The sequence below is a fragment of the Panthera onca genome, chromosome A2 (genome assembly GCF_046562875.1).
Source record: "Panthera onca isolate mPanOnc1 chromosome A2, mPanOnc1 haplotype 2, whole genome shotgun sequence".
NCBI lineage: Eukaryota > Metazoa > Chordata > Mammalia > Carnivora > Felidae > Panthera > Panthera onca.
In genome coordinates, this window is record NC_138340.1 from 94,131,144 (window position 1) to 94,145,301 (window position 14,158).

Sequence of the window (14,158 nt, forward strand, 5' to 3'; positions counted from 1 at the left end):
GAGCTGCAGAGTTTCAGACTCTGCGCTCCCCTGTTTATAGAACCTTAATGGAATTTAAACCCTCTACTTTCTCCTTTCTCCCTTTTTTGTTCAGTCCCTGTGGCTGTTTCCACTTTTTCACTCCAGCTGCTTTGGGGGGGAGGGTGTTTTTCCCGTACTCTCCCCAGTCTCCATCCTCTCTCTGCAAGCAACAACAGCTTCCTGCCCTCTGTGGCTTCTCTCTCCCCCAATTCACCTCTCCATGCTGCACGCCTGCTGAGTTCTATGGTTCAAGTTGTGCATATTGTGTTAATCTTCAAATCAGTTTTCTAGATGTGCAGGATGGTTTAGTGTTGATCTGGCTGTATTTCATGGATGAGAGACACAAAAGACTTCCATGCTGTTCTGCCGTCTTGGCCCCCTCTCTCAAAGACCCTCCATATAATTTTTAACAGTAGCGTTGTAATTGATCATATGACCTTTTGGTAAGTTAAGTAACTAACCTCTTTCGTTTAAACAATATTTAGATCGTTTCTTATTTATTTTTGGTATTTTAAATACTGATAAGATAATGAACAATCCTTTACATACATCTTTAAAGGTTACTAAGAAAATTTCTTTAGAATAAATTCCTTAAAGTGAAATTTCCAGATCAAAAATTATGCTAATTTAAAGATTTTTTTGTTTTAAACATATTTTTAATGTTCATTTATTTTTGAGAGAGAGAGAGGACAGAGTGTAAACGGGAGAGGGTCAGAGAGAGAGGGAGACACAGAATCTGAAGCAGGCTCCAGGCTCTGAGCTGTCAGCACAGAACCCTATGCAGGGCTCGAACTCATGAGCTGTGAGATCATGACCTGAGCCAAAGTCAGTCACTTAACCAACTGAGCCATCCAGGGTCCCCTAATTTAAAATTTTCTGCTACTTCTGGCCAGTTAGCCTTTAGGAATGTAACACCTTAAATTCCAACTGACAACGTATAAGAATGCCTCTTTCCAGGGGCACCTGGGTGGCTTAGTCAGTTTTGTGTCTGACTTTGGCTCAGGTTATGATCTCACAGTTCTTGAGTTTGTGAGTTCAAGAGTTCAAGAGTTCATGAGTTTAAGGCCCTCATCAGGCTCTCTGCTCTCAGCACAGAACCTGCTTCAGATCCTTTGTCTCCTTCTGTCTGCCCTTCCCTGCGTGCGCTCTCTCTCTCTCTCTCTCTCTCTCTCTCTCTCAAAATAAATAAATAAACTTAAAATAAAAGAATGCCTCTTTCCTTACATCCTTAGCAATGTTGCATGTTATGGTGTTTAAATTCTCTTTTGAAAAAATATGTTTGATTTAAAAAGTTGTATTATTTTAGTTTGTAATTATATGATCACTAGGGAGATAATGCAGTAAATTCCTCTCTTGAGGATACCAATATTCTGCCATATGGTGTCAGTATTTTTCCCCACATTGGTATTTTGACAGGTGCTGAGCTCATCTGTGAGTACAGGACAGTGGCATGGAGGTATGAAAATGTCAGTAATGATAACAGCAATAGGTATGTGTGTGTGTGTACATGTATGTGTGTGTATAACCAAATGATTTATGCTTCAAAGAAGTGGTCAGTGAACATAGTATAAGAATCCTCTTTTATTCCCCTAAAAGTTAATCATAATCTATAATAGGAAAATCTATAGGGACAGAGAGTATGTTAGTGGTTGCCAGAGGCCAAGGGGAGGGGAAAATGGAGGTAACTACTAATAAGTACAGGGCTTCTTTTTGGCATGATGAAAATATTCCTGAATTTGATAGTGGTAGTGATAGCACAATTTTGTGGGTGAACTAAAACCCACTAAATTGTACACTTAAATGAGCAAAGTTTATGTATGTGAATTATACCTCTATAAATTCATTATTTTTAAAAGTCAGTATGCTTTTTTTACAAGTACATAGTTGATACTTCAATTTGAATAAAAAGGACAATGTTTTAAATCATTTTCCCAAGGCAGAAGAAAGAGTAGAGGACTCTAGGCTTATTGATCCAGCATTAATTCAAGGATAATGAGTGCACAGTTTCCATCTAGGGTGGTGAAATTTTTTCTAGAATCAGATGTTGATGATGGTTGCATAGCCTTATGAATATACGAAAACCCTGTAAAGTGTTACACTTAAAATGGTGAATTTTCCGGGATGTGAATTACAATCTCAAGTTTTTAAAAGTTTTTTACAAAGTTGACACAGAGTCAGGGCACCTGGGTGGTTCAGTCTGTTAAGCCTCCAACTCTTGATTTTGGCTGAGGTCATGATCTCATGGTTTTGTGATTTGGAGCCCCACACAGGCTCTGTGCTGACAGTTCAGAGCCTACATGGATTCTCCTCTTTCTCTGCCCCTCCCCTGCTAGCACTCTCTCTGTCTCTCTCAAAATAAGTAAATAAACTTTAAGAAAAAAAAAAGTTGAGGGCCACCTGAGTGACTCAGTCAGTTAAGCGCCGACTTCAGCTCAGGTCATGATCTCCTGGTTTGTGAGTTTGAGCCCCGTGTTGGACTCTGTGCTGACAGCTTGGAGCCTGGAGCCTACTTCAGATTCTGTATCTCCCTCTCTCTGCCCCTCTCCTGCTCACCCTCCTTGCCTCCCTCTCTCTCTGTCTCCCTCAAAAATAAATAAACGTTAAAAAAGAAAATTAAAAAAAAGTTTACAGTGGGTTACTGTATGATCCAGTCATTCTACTCACAAGTACATGCCCAAGAGAAATGGAAACATATCTCCACCCAAAAACTTGTACACAAATGTTCATAGCAGTAGCATTTATAATTGTGAAAACAACCCAAATTTCTGACTGTCAACTTATATCAACTTATCTAAGGATAAATAAAGTGTGGTATATCCATACAATGGAATAGTGCTCAGCAATAAAAAGAAATGGAATACTGATACATGCTGCAATAGGATGAACCTTGAAAATGTTATGCTAAGTGAAAGAAGCCAATCACAAAAGACCACATATGGTATGTGTCCAGAATTGTGAAATGTCCAGAATAGGCAAATTTATGGAGGTAGAAAGTCAATTAATGGTTGTCTTGTGGGGAGGGAGAATAGGGAGCGACTGCTTATAGGTAGGAGTTTTTAGTAGGGGTGACGAGAATGTTTTGGAATTAAATGGTGCTAGTGGTTGCACAATTGTGTGAATATACAAAAAAAAAACCCCATTGAATAGTACACGTTTAAATGGGTCAATTATGTGGTATGTGAGAATTGTATCTCAATAAAGCTGTTTAAAAAAAGAAAAAAAATGCTATCAAAGAGTTACAAAATGTGGAAACAAATATTGAAGACAGATGGTAGAAGATAGTCCTTGCTAAGACAATGTAAGAAAACCCCCCAAAAAAGGACAAGTCTTTTTGTTTCTCAACCTTCTTCATGAGTTATAGCCAGCATTACCAGTATCTTCCATAATGACTCCTTTAACCCTTTTCTAGGTCTTCAGTGTATTATTTGAGATTATTTATCACTGTCACCCTCAGAGATTCACTATTCTATGCCTGTGCACATTGCAAATGTCCTGGTTTCTCACAGATTTTATGAAATGTATGTGCATTTTTTGGTCCAACATTATGCTGTAATATATAACAATGAAGAGTTTAACACCATCTTCACATTTTTACTTTTACCTTGCACTCTTTTTTTAATAGACGTGCTAAATAATGTTGGTATTACACACTCATCCTGGACACTCACCAAAGTGATTGATTCTGCCAGAAGAACGTTTACTACTACACTGTGGTTCTAATTCTTATTCAACTCTCTTCACAAAAAAATTGTGTTTCCCTAGTAACAGGGTTCTTTTAGCCACTGTTTTGACTTTTAACAGCCTTGCAAGTGGAATCTTATCAAATGTTTTAAGTTATGGCACTTCTGAATTCATTCAACAAACATTTATTCAGTACCTGTTATTGGCCAGGCCTCATTTATTTTTAATGAATAATAGAGAACTCCAGAAGATTCAAGTGAATTCTTGGAAGACACCTTGTTCTGCTGCTTCTCATCTTTAGCTTCATACTTCTTAGTTTCCTGGACCATGCACTCAATGCCTTCTTTGCTCAAGCGGCCCTTGTTGCCATTGAAGGTAATCTTGTTCTCTTTTCCTGCTCTTATCCACAGCAGAGACATTGAGGATGTCATTAGCATCAGTATCAAAAGTGACTTGAATCTGAGGAATGCCACAGAGGGGCAAGGAAGTATGCCTGTGAGTTTAAACTTGCTTGAATCTTATGCATTCAACATGAAAGCAATTGTTGAAAAATGAAAAAACTCAGGGCAAAATCAACGATGAGAACAAAGAGAAGATTCTTGACAAGTGTAATGAAATCATCAACTGACTTGATAAAAACCAGACTGCAGAGAAGGAAGAATTTGAACATCAGCAGGAAGAGCTGGAGAAAGTCTGCAACCCCTTCATTACCAAGCTGTACCAGAATGCAGGAGACAAGGCAGGAGGCATGCCTGGAGGAATGCCTGGGGGCTTTCCTGGTGGTGGAGCTCCTCCTTCAGATGGTGCCTCCTCTAGGCTCACCACTGAAGAGGTTGCTAACCTGAGAATAGGTCTAGCCTTGCTCCACACAAAACACTTGAAGGACCCAAATTCATAGCAAAGTCCATGGCAGTTTAAAAGTTAAGCTGGTATAGTTGAGGTGCCTGGGTGGTTCAGACGGTTAAGCGTCTGACTTCGGCTCAGGTCACGATCTCACGGTCAGTGAGTTCGAGCCTCTCATCGAGCTCTGCTGACCACTCAGAGCCTGGAGCCCACTTTGGATTCTGTGTCTCTCTCTTTCTGCTCCTCCCCCGCTCACAGTCTGTCTCTCAAAAATGAATAAAACATTAAAAATGAATAAAATTTAAGTCGAGCTGCTATAGTAAATAAACTGGGCATTCTCAATACTTGAATTTGGAATATGTTACTGGGAAAGGAAATGACATTGCACTTAATAAACACTCTCTTGTTAAGTGGAAAATGCAATGTCTTAAATAAAACTGTATTTAAAATTGCCACCGTCCCAAAAAAAGAATTCCAGTTGATTAATCAAATTGATTTTTCTTTTATAGATACTGATAAGAGCACTTTAAAGACGTGAATCAGATTAATTCAGGACTGTTGCTCCTGACATAATCCAGTCTGCCTGCTGTTGAATGACATGCAAAAAAGAAATTGGGTAAGAAAAAAGTTTTTTGAGTAAATTCTTGCATTTATAGAGTGCTTTTTTTTTTTTTAATTGTGCAGTTGGCATACAATGTTATTTTAGTTTCAGGTGTACAACAGTGATTCAATAATTCTGTAAGTTACACGATGCTCACCATCTGTCACTAATCAATGTTATTACAATATTGTTGACTATACTTCTTATGCTATACTTTTCATCCCCAAGACTTACTTATTTTATAACTGGATGTTTGTACTTCTTAAAACCCTTTACCTATTTTGCCCATCTCTCCACTCCCCCCACTCTGGTAATACCAGTTGGTTCTCTGTATTTATGAGTCTATTTTTGTTTATTTGTTTTGTTTCTTAAGATTCCACATATAACTGAAATCATGTCTCTGACTCATTTATTTGTGTGACTTATTTTGCTTAGCATGATACCCTCTAGGTCTATTCATGTTGCGAATGACAAGATCTCATTCTTGTTTATGGCTGAGTAATATTTCATTGTATATATGTATACCATATCTTATTCCACTCATCTATCAGTGGTCACTTAGGTTGCTTCCATATATTGGCTACTGCAAATAATGATGCAATAAACACAGGGATGTATATCTTTTCATATTAGTGTTTGTATTTTCTTTGGGTAAATACCCAGCAGTAGAATTAGTGGATCATATGGTATTTCTATTTTTAATTTTTTTTTAGGAGCCTCCATACTGTTTCCATAGTACTGCACTAATTTACATTCCCACCAACAGGTTATGGGGATTCCCTCTTTTCCACATCCTTCTCACCACTTACCATTGTTTGTCTTTTTGATACCAGCCATTTTGACTAGTATGATTGTGGTTTTGATTTGCATTTACCTAATGATTGGTGATGTTGAGCATCTTTTAGTGTGTCTGTTGGCCATCAGCATGTCTTCTTTGGAGAAGTATCTGTTCATGTCTTTTGAGCATTTTTAATTAGGTTATTATCATTATTATTTTTTGGTGCTGGTTTGTATGAGTTCTTTATATATTTTCAATATTAACTTCATATCTAGGTTGCCTTTTTGTTTTCTTGATGGTTTCCTTTGATGTGCAGAAGCTTTTTAGTTTGATGTTGTCCCAATAGTTTGCTTTTGTTTCTTTTGCCTACGGAGGCATATCCAGAAAAACGTTGCTAATGCTGATGTCCAAGAGATTACCACCTGTATATTTTTTAGGAGTTTCATGGTTTGGGGACTTAGATTCAGGCCTTTAATCCATTTTGAATTTATTTTTGTGTATGGTGTAAGAAAGTTGTCCAGTTTCATTCTTTTGCATGCAGCTATGCATTTTCAGTTTTTTAAAACAATTCTTTCCTTTTAATTCTCACAAAAACCTTGGGGGTGAAGTGAGGCAACACTTTCCCCATTATCCGTTAGTGAATAAGGACATGGAAGTCAAGGAGGTTATGTGATGTGCTTGCTTAGAGGTGTATAAGAATCGAGAAAGTCTCACTCTTAACAGTTTTATTTCAACTCAACCTCTAGAATCAAACAAGACTGATAAGCAAACCTCCCTAACATTTTCTAAATTATTTTACTCAAACTTGATTCTAAGCTAAAGTGACCATTCTTGAGCAAAGAACGCAGCTAGCTCTTTGCTCAGCAGAATCTGCTATTGCATCTAATCTCCATATGTCAGTATATAAATTTACTAAAGTTAAAAAAGAAAATAAAATATTTCCTCAGTGTCTGGGAATGGTGGGCCAGGAAAAATTACCTGCAAGGTATGAAGAGGTAAAGTGTACCTCTGCTTTTTGGTGAGAAAAGTTCAGAAATTATTGTGTTTTGTTTGTTTTTAAAAGAAGAAGTGACTGTGTTTTATTAATGAAAATTTTACAATACTTAACTTTGGCTAGAGATTAAATGTGAAAACATCTATCCATTCAAAATGATAATTTTTGTAAAATTATTTAATAAAAACAAATGGATCAAATTCCTCATCTGTTTCAGAAATTGTACAACTTTAAATATTGCCCAAATGTGTGTAAGTGCTATATTTGGAACCATTTTTCATAATAATAATTTCTCACTTTTATTGAGCGCTAATTGTGTAATGTGTAAGAAAAAGCTATACCACTCCTCCTGTGTATCTTTTACTCTCATACTACTTACTACCTCACTCACAGCACTTCTGACACCAGATGTGTGGAGTTTTCTCCCCACCAAGAAATTCTGTGACACCAGCTGGATGTCCTACAAGTTAAATAAATTCTGACACTATCTACCTGGAGATGGCTTCAGATTCCACAGGTTCCCAGGTCCTCCTCTCCCTTGGATTCAGTTATTTGCTAGAACACCTCGCAGAACTCAGGAAAACACTTGCTTCTGTTTACCAGTTTATTAGAGGATATGATGAAAGATACAAATGAGCATCCAGGTGGAAGAGACAGGGAGGACATGGTATGGAGGAAGGGGCATGGGGCTTCCATGTCTTCCCCCAGCACTGCATGTGTTCACCAACCTAAAAGCTCTATAGACCCTGTACTTTGGGGATTTTTATGGAAGCTTCATCATGGAGGCATGAACAATCACTAACTTCATGTTCAGATCTCTTCCTTCTCTAGAGACTAGAAGGTAGGCTGACAATCCAAGCTTCTAATTGTGGCTCAGTCTTCCGGTGACCAGCCTGCCCTCCAGGTGCCCGCTAAGAGTCACCTTGTTAGAACAAAAAAAAAAAATACACTGCCATCATCCAAGACATTTCAAGGGATGTGGGAGCTCTGTGTCAGGAATTGTGGTCAAAGACCAAATATTGGAACAGAAGATGTTCCTAATGCCCTTATCACTTAGGAAATTGCAAGGATTTTAGGAACTCTGTGCCAGGAACTGTGGGCAGAGACCAATATAGATACTTTCTATTATCTCACATGTACTAAGAACTATTGTAAGTGGTGGTGTTTGTAAGGATTTGCTTATCTAATTCTCACACAACACTATGAGGTGAGCTCCGTATAATACAACACAATAAGATAATGTGTTGTGGCTTGACATAATGTAATTTAATGTAGTTTACCTTCATCTTACAGATGAGAAAACTGAGGCACAGAGAGAATGAGTTGTTTCTTGACCAAAGTCTAATAGCTTTTAAAAACTAAGATCAAGATTTGAACTTATGGACTTAAGTGCTATCTTATTTAGATCAAATGCTCTCACGTTAAGCCCACGTTCTTAGTTCAGATATCAGCAGCTTCCCCCATGCTTATCAAAAGCAAATAGTGAGTTCACCAACCCCAGGACCCTAGCAAAGTTTGAAATCTTTCTTTATCATCTTTGCAGTTTCCTAAATATACCTGTAATTCCTTTCTTTTGTCCTCATCCACCTATTTCCCTCCTCCCTTGGGCTCCTGTGCAGACCCCAGGACTGTATCCAGGGCAACCCTTTTATCTAATTGAACTGTTGCTTCTTTTTTTCTGAATCTAAATGGGCCCTACTGTTGCCTTGGCTGCTATGAGGAAAGCCCAATAATATTTTATGCCTACAGAAGAACCTGTTGATTAGGCCACAGAGTCTGGTCAGGATTTGAAGGTGACCAAGAACAATGAGTCCTAACGTTGTTTTCCCTTTGGCTTATTCCAACTTAGCCAACAAGCAGTGCAAGTGATAGATAATAAATAAAGGATGCAAAGGAGTGGCCATGACTATCCACTACTTCCTCAGTTTCCTATATAGTGTATCTGAACCTTAATGGAATTTCCTGACTACAGTGAAAAAGCATTAGATCAGAGGAGCCCAAACTCTGTGCTCACTGCCTCTGGCATGTATAATAGGGGAAGGAGTCACATCACGGCTCAAGGGCCCACAATTTTAGCCCGCTAGGAAATGCTTCTGCTCCACAGTCATTTAATTCTATGTTCTAAGTTTTGGGGCCTACAGAGAAATTTATCATAAAGCTAATAAAGTTTAATCTTCAAGGCTCCTCAATTCCCCAGGCCCCTGTGAGTGGTGGGAGTTGCTTGGAGTTGTAGAGTGTTCTAGGAGGGGAGGGGAATCCAGGGTGCAATCAGGAAGCATGTCTGTGTAGGACATTTTTGGTATGTTTCCTAGAGACCTCAGAAGAAGAGGACTCGAACCTTTCAAGCTCCAATATTTTACTGTGGTTTCTTTTCTCATTCTAAATAAATAGCCAGTTTATACTGAGTTTATATTTGCAATTTTAATTAATTAACGTTTGTAGAGGGCTCACAAAACTGCATCAGCGTAAGCCCCCATAAACATCTGGAGCCACACCTGGGGCCCACCTGGTCCTTGTTATCTTAGCTGAATTAAGTAGGAACTGCAATTTTTGGAAAGAGATATGAGAGCTAGCAGTCTGTTTTGGGTATTCTGTTTGTCCCTCCAGACCCCGTCTCCACCCTTCTCTCCCCTAGTCTGTAACTCAGGAGACTATTCTCCTTGTATGCATCCCTGGATCCCTTGCTTTCTAACAGGATCCACCAGTGAGGATACCTATGGGAGGTGGGGCAACTAGAATAAAAGGCACTGATACCCTGGCTCCTTCCTTGCCTGGTCATGGGGTTGGCAGCAGAGTGTGAAACCTGTGTAGTCAATAGGGCCACATACTGAGAAGGGTCCCACACTTGACTTAATGCTTTGCTGACACAATTTTGAAATTCCTAATTCTATCTTTGAACATGTGTTTTGTTAGTGAGGTCTGATACATGAACAGAGGAGATATGCATTATATGTTTCTGCCATTTCTGGTTGCACCATTTGCATATAGCATCTCCAGTGCCCCATGATAATAGGATTCCTGTACATCTGTGGAGTTAAGTGAGACTCAAAGCAAGTACAAGGTAAAGCATATCACATCCATGACTGATTAAACCCTAAAATGCCTCCTTCCATTTGAACTAAAATTTGCTTCAAATTCAGAAAAAAGGTAATGAATACCATTCTAAGAAACACAAACAGCCAAAGAACTCTTACCATATCCTTTCTTACTCATGTTACTTCATTGTATTAGCCAACCACTTACACTAAAAGTGATACCATAGAAAGAAAGAGAAAGATAGGACAATCCACAGTTGCTTTTCTTTTTAGTTCCTCTTTGCTCATCAGTAAGCCAAAGGCACAGTGTCAGTACAATGTGTGTATATAAAGAAGTGAAATAAACAAACGGGTTACTTTTGTGCAGTGTTTATATTTTTCTAATTAAAAAAAATACATATGTACATACAAACTATGAAATACAAATTGTTTCATTTCAGTGATCCTGCATGTGTTAAATGCTGTCATGTTGCATCTAAAATGAACATTGCACATGATAAGGGCGCCTGATGGCTCTGTAGGAAGAGCATGTAACTCTTGATCTCCGGGTTTTGAGTTCGAGCCCCATGTTGAATGTAGAGATTGCTTAAGTAAGTAAGTAAGCAAACCATAAATAAATAAATAAATAAATAAATAAATAAATAAATAAATAACATTGTACACTGTAAATGGCAAAATTCATGTTAATAATTTAAACTTCTAATTTTTCATTTAGAAAGGTTTTCAATTGAAACATTTAAAACCATGACTGGTCAGGAGAGAAGGAAGAGAGACTGTGGAAGAAAAGCTAAAGCTTTATAATTTGGGACCTTTAACAGAATTTCATTTCTTGCTTTTGTCAGTTTGCACTGACCTGCAGAGTATGTGCTGGGCCTTGGTTGCCAGCGACTGCATTCCGCCACCAAAGGCCACAATTCCTGAGAAGTGGCCCTTTCCTAGAGTTTCTGGTCTCCCTGGGTGCCAGGAGTTGGGTTCTTTCCCTTGTGCCTTCAAACTGCTGTTCTAGCATTTCCCATTGTTGCCACTCCAAGGGGTGGAGGTGGGGGGTGGAAGCAAAAGACAGAGACTTCACCTTCCCTAGTTCTTTTTTAATTCCTGCCCACAGCTTTGCATGACTTTGATTAGTCTGTCTGTTACACTCTTCTCTTTGTTTTTATATATTTCACCATAGACAATTTCAAACATGGACAAATATAGACAGACTAGTATAATGGATGCCCACATACCTACTATCCTGCTTCAAACATATTTCTTTCACTCATTCGGAGTGTGACATTTGTTTCCTGTTGGGATCCTGGCCGCTATGGAGCCTTCCTATGCGTTTTGACTCTTCAGTGTCACTACACCCCTCTCCTCAATGGGGAACAACAACTTGGCAGCCTATTTCTGGAAACAGCTGAATGGACATTATCACACAGTTTAAAGTGGAGGAAGTGGTTTTAGACACCTTCCCTGCCTTTTCCATTAAACTTGGTTCCCCAATTCCTTTCCCGGCATCCTGGCTCATCTTAACCAGGCTTTGTTTTGTATCAAAGCTACAAAGAGAGGCCATATTTGGTGCTGTCTAAAATAAGTGAATCACATTAATGAACAACATTTATTCCCACAAATTAATAAATGCTTTATCTTTTCACTCATAAGAGAAAAGGAAACACTTGGGAGGAACTTTTTTTTTTGTGAGGAAGTCCTTTTTATGAGAGGATTGATTATGTGGTCATAGATCAGCAACATATTTGCCTTTCACAATTTCATGAGAATAATTTTGTCATTAATGAGATTCGCTAGTAAGGCAGAAAGGTCATATCTATAAGGTAGAGTCATTTGTAATATGAGACCTTGGTCTCTTTAATCAACCAGAAAAAGAATCATTTCAGATTTAGTCTCTTTACCAGTAGACACAATAAAAGTCACAATACAGTATTTTATAAATTAGTATTTGGAAATAGACTGTTTTTCATCATGTCCCATCAGGGGTCCATAGAATTGTCTAAATCAATGGGAAGCTAGAGAAAGAAGTGGGGAAAGAACTAATTTTACTGAATGCCTTCTTTATATTATAAGTGTTCTCGGGTTTATTATCAGTTTAATCCTCACGGTAATCCTAGTAGGTAGATGTTATTATAACTGTGGTAGAGAGGAGGGAAGTGAAGCTCAAGGTGGATAAGTTGCTCCAAAGCCCACAGCTACATAATTACAATAGCCACTATTTATGTATTGTCATGCTTGACTCTGAGCAAAGCACTTTACATTCTATAAAATTTAACCTGTGTCACAGTATGCCCATAATACACATGAGAGGCTTAAGCATCTTGCCCATGGTCACATAGATGAGAAGTGGCAGAGTCCAAATTCTGAGTCAATCCATGCTGATTTAATTGTTTAAAATTTTTATATTTTAGAGAGAGAGCACATTCATAAGTGGGGGAGAGGGACAAAGGGATAGAGAAAATCTCAAGCAGGCTCCATGCTTACCAGCACAGAGCCCCATGAAGGGCTTGATCCCATGACCCTAGACTTTAAATTATTATTTTTTTAATGTTTATTTATTTTTGAGAGAAAGAGAGACAGAATGCGAGAAAGGGAGGGACAGAGAGAGGAAGACAGAATCTGAAGCAGGCTCCAGGCTCTGAGCTGTCAGCACAGAGCCCGATGCAGGGCTCGAACTTACAAACCTTGAGATCGTGACCTGAGCTGAAGTCAAACACTTAACCAACTGATCCACCCAGGTGCCCCTCGATTCCATGAGTCTGAGATTATGACTGAGCTGAAACCAAGAGTTAGATGCTCAACCAAATGAGCTACCTAGCTGCCCCAATCCTGGCTGATTTAAATCCTTACTATTCTTACTACCCAAGGGAGATGGGGTACACTCTTATAATTTCTTTTTCCATCTTGAACTTCTCTTCCCCTTTACCAATGTCCATTCAATCATTCTTTGTTAGATCTTTCACTTTGATAAAGGACACAAAAGCAAATGTGCACAGACAGGTCCTTTGTCATCATATTTCACTGTGCCATCAGTCTCAACAGTGGGCCTGTTCTTTCCTTGCTCATTTTCTTGTCTAACATAATTTTCTCCTTTCATTGTCTCTAGTCATTTGCACTCAAGTACTCCTAAAAATATTTTAAGAAGCAGTAAATTTCTCACCACATTTCTAAGTTGGTGCCTAAAATTCTTCATCATACTGAAAGAGTTGCAAATATACATATAAATTCCAACACATTATAATGACATTTAAAAATAAACTGTCACATCACTATTTGATAACTATCTAGTAGAATCTAAATACTATAGTGATTTGATGCCCTATCATACATTTTAAGTATATGTAAATAAGTTCTTCTTTACCTGTAGGAAATTGTCTTTTGTTTGTTTTTCTTCTTGAAATTATATTTCCATTCCATTTCCTAATATATTTTTATGCTTTAAAATATTTCATGAGTAACATGCTTCTATGTAATGAAAATATGTCAATAAAAGGAAATCATTAAAAATTTTTCTGTGACCATAAGGTCCTAAGTGTTAGAAAAGTCTACACAATTTCTCAAAATAGCATAAATGTATTATAAGTATTGATGAATAATTACTAGACATGAAATGTAAAATTGTATTGGGATTGCAGTTCTTTAGTGAGATGAGTAAAGTCCCAGGTATCCAGGAATCGATATAACAGGCTTAGGCATCAATGCTCAATGTAAGATGTGTAGATCAGAACAAGTGCTGAGAAACTCTTCACCTACATAAATAAATAGGAATGTTAGAGTTTTGTTTCAGTAATAGGACTCAATTCCTTGAATTCTTCTCAGTTATATGCCAAAAATAACATGGTAATCTATCATCAAGATTAGTTCTAGTAATCTCTCATCTGACAACTCTTATCCTTCCCTTTGTGGAAAGCAGAGAATTGGAGTCTATCTGACTTGCAAAAGGATTAGTTTCCCTATCATTACAGTCATTTCATTCACCCTTTCTTGAGCACCCTAAAGGTTTTTCCACTCCAGGCAATGACTTAGTAGGTTTGGGATGAGTGTGAGGTAGTCCTTTTTATTATCAGGTGATAAAAGCCCAGGAGAGAGGAAAGGAGAGACAGCCTAATTTAGCCTTGACCACAGGAGCTTTCTTGGGTCATTCCATTTTAGGAATGTTTATCTGAAACAATCCATGGCCACTTACCCCCACCTTCCGCCCCACCCGGGCTGCAGGG

At 38.2% G+C, this 14,158-nt stretch overlaps 1 protein-coding gene across 1 annotated transcript in view; it reads left to right on the top strand.

Annotated features, from left to right (window-relative positions):
• Positions 1-5,143: 5,143 nt before the first annotated feature.
• The window catches only part of CDK14 (cyclin dependent kinase 14), a 614,333-nt gene continuing 605,318 nt past the window's right edge, over positions 5,144-14,158 (top strand). Inside the window, exon 1 of the mRNA XM_060633845.3 lies at positions 5,144-5,161. The gene's annotated coding sequence lies outside the window, so the exon portion shown is untranslated. The remainder of the gene's footprint in view (positions 5,162-14,158) is intronic.